A 2,728-nucleotide genomic window follows, 5' to 3' on the forward strand; every position below is an offset into this window, starting at 1 on the left:
TGGGGCCCCCGAGCCAGAATCAGCCCTGGTTGGGTCGGTCACTGGCGAGACCACCTCAACAAACTTAGAGCCCGAGCTACTGCCCGAGCCTAAGCTACTGTCGGAGCCCGAGCCACTTGAAGTATCACCGCTAGAGGATGAATCGTCGAGGATGGGACACTTCGGGTGGTTCTCCCCGGGACTCATGATTGTTAAAGGGGTCTCTTGGATGGGGTCTGAATCACCAACAGATGCCATATTAGGATCACCAGTCTGACGCTAGGAAGAGCGGAGGGGTCAGCAAAAGAAGCTATGTGACTTAATGGTTGAAGAACGGGTTGAAGTCACGAAGTCGAGCTGATCTGCGACTCTAAAGATGACCGCGCCAAAGCTATGAGCGAGCTGAACTGACTTGATCTCTCAAACAAATACGAAGTCTTCTGGGCAGAAGAGTGCCCTATTTATAGGACACTTCGGCGGAGAATGAGCTGCGGGGCACCATGCAGTAAATGCAGTGTGTTTCATGCTAAACAAGCGACGCACGCTTATGAAAGTAAATGCACTAGCAGCCAATCCAAACTGCTAGAGCGGGGGGCTGGTGATGAGGCCAAATATGTTACCGTCCTCAGCATGGTTTATGCGTGTTTGCACACCAGTACAGATGGCTAACCTACCACCTCGGTCTCTCCTCAGGTTGACCTACCACCTCGGTCTCCTGTCAAGCCTACCTGCCACCTCGGTCTCCCCTCAGGATGACCTACCACCTCAGTCTCCCCTCGGATATACCCATCACCTCGGCTTGGCAAAATCAAGGCGCCCAGAAATGTACACACACCCACTCCTACATTCAAGGGATGTGACCCCTGATAATAGGGGCAGGACTCAATCCACTCACATCCTAGAAGTGTCCACCCTTATCACAGCTTGTGCCTTCAGGATAAGAGGAGAATATTCCCGAAACATACCTTGGAATCCAGAATATTCTCAGAATCACAGAGCCACTCCCTCCAAGGACTTTGCGCCTAAATAGGACTCTCCACAAATGTCTCTCCTTCTCTATCCATCAGCAACCTATAAATATCAAAGAAAGCTTCCATCACAAGGGAGGGAACACTTTTTTTTACTAAAGCTCTCTTGAGCAAACTGTTGTGGAAAGATCAGACTTTTAAGTATTGGAGAGTCCCCCATCGGGTCGGCCCAGCTCTCCCCTGTCTTCTCTTCTGTGCAGATCGACTAGAGCATCAAGAGCTGCAAGGAAAATCGGCTGGTCAATTTTTACCGCATCACTACCAAATTTGCGATCATCTCCGAAAGTACTAGCTTGTCCCACTCCACAAAGCCCTAGCATTGCCAGAGGTTTACATGTCTGCAAATTTGTGGAATTCACTCTTGTACAATCGTGTTGCCTTTGTCGCCATGGAAACCTACTAAGAACACTTCTTGAAACACAACAAGGAGCGTTTCGAGGAATATCTCGATCGTGAAAAGCGTGGAGAAGCCAAAATCGCTACCGGGGAATTACTGTCGCACGATATCATAGCATACCTGAACAACGAGGATGGTGGCAAAGTTGCAGAGCTTCAGTGGAAGAGAATGGTGGATGATTTATCAAAGAAAGGGAAGCTAAGGAACTGCATTGCAGTATGCGATGTTTCTGGAAGCATGGCTCGGACACCTATGGAAGTTTGTGTAGCACTATGGCTATTAATCTCGGAGATGAGTGAAGAACCACGGAAAGGGAAAGTGATCACCTTCAGCCATAATCCAGAGCTTCACACGATCGAGGGAAATGATCTTGAATCAAAGACACAGTTCATTAAAAATATGGATTGGGGATATAACACAGATTTTCAGAAAGTGTTCGATCAAATACTGCAAGTCGCCATTGAAGGGAAGCTAAAAGAGGAGCAAATGATAAAGAGGGTGTTCATGTGTTAGCGATATGGAGTTTGACCAAGTGTTAGTGGAATGGCCATGGTGGAAGACAATAGAGTATGAAGCAAATTAGGAAACGGACTATGAAGCGATATAGAGGAAATTTAAGGAAAGCAAGTATGCATCGGTGCCGAAGATTGCGTTCTGGAACCTGAGGGACTCACGATCGACACTGGTGGTTATCAACCAGAGAGGGGTGGCTCTGGTGAGTGGATTTTCCAAGAATTTGGTGACCCTATCCTTGGAGGATGATGGGGTGGTGAACCCAAATGCTGTGATGGAGCTCACCATCTCTGGTAAAGAATACCAGAAACTCATTGTCTTGGATTGATGTTTCCACTTTCCAGACCAAATTACATGAGTCAAATCGTTTCATTTCAAAATTTTGGGATTTTTTTTCTCGATTTTGTTTCATGATTGGAATCGTTGAACCAAACTGAATTAACCATTTTTATTATAAGTTGCTCATGGTGAAGTCCCACATTGTTATATACATTTATGTTGATGTACGATATCTTGTATTCCGTCACAGTTTAAGTTGAAGGGGGCAGGAGGTCCCTTGCAAAGCGGGGGTGTAGGGGGGCATAGCCCTCACTCGAATTTTTTATTTGAGGTTTGTTTTGTACTTTCAGTATTAGGATTTTTCGCTATATATATATATAGCAAGAGGTATTTTCTCTGTAAGCAATTCTGAGAGGTGTGAGGATGAGCATTGTAACCCTATTCTCCATTGATAGTGAAGAAGAATCTCATCTCACCAATGGCTGTATTGTTTGTTTTTTTTTTTTTTTTTTTTTTTTTTTTTTTTTTTTTT

The 2,728-nt window shown here is 45.3% G+C and overlaps 1 pseudogene; it reads left to right on the forward strand.

Annotated features, from left to right (window-relative positions):
• Positions 1-462: 462 nt before the first annotated feature.
• On the forward strand, positions 463-2,245 carry LOC122068246 (annotated as a pseudogene).
• The last annotated feature ends 483 nt before the right edge of the window (positions 2,246-2,728 follow it).

The sequence above is a fragment of the Macadamia integrifolia genome, unplaced genomic scaffold, assembly GCF_013358625.1.
Source record: "Macadamia integrifolia cultivar HAES 741 unplaced genomic scaffold, SCU_Mint_v3 scaffold3621, whole genome shotgun sequence".
Classification (NCBI taxonomy): domain Eukaryota; kingdom Viridiplantae; phylum Streptophyta; class Magnoliopsida; order Proteales; family Proteaceae; genus Macadamia; species Macadamia integrifolia.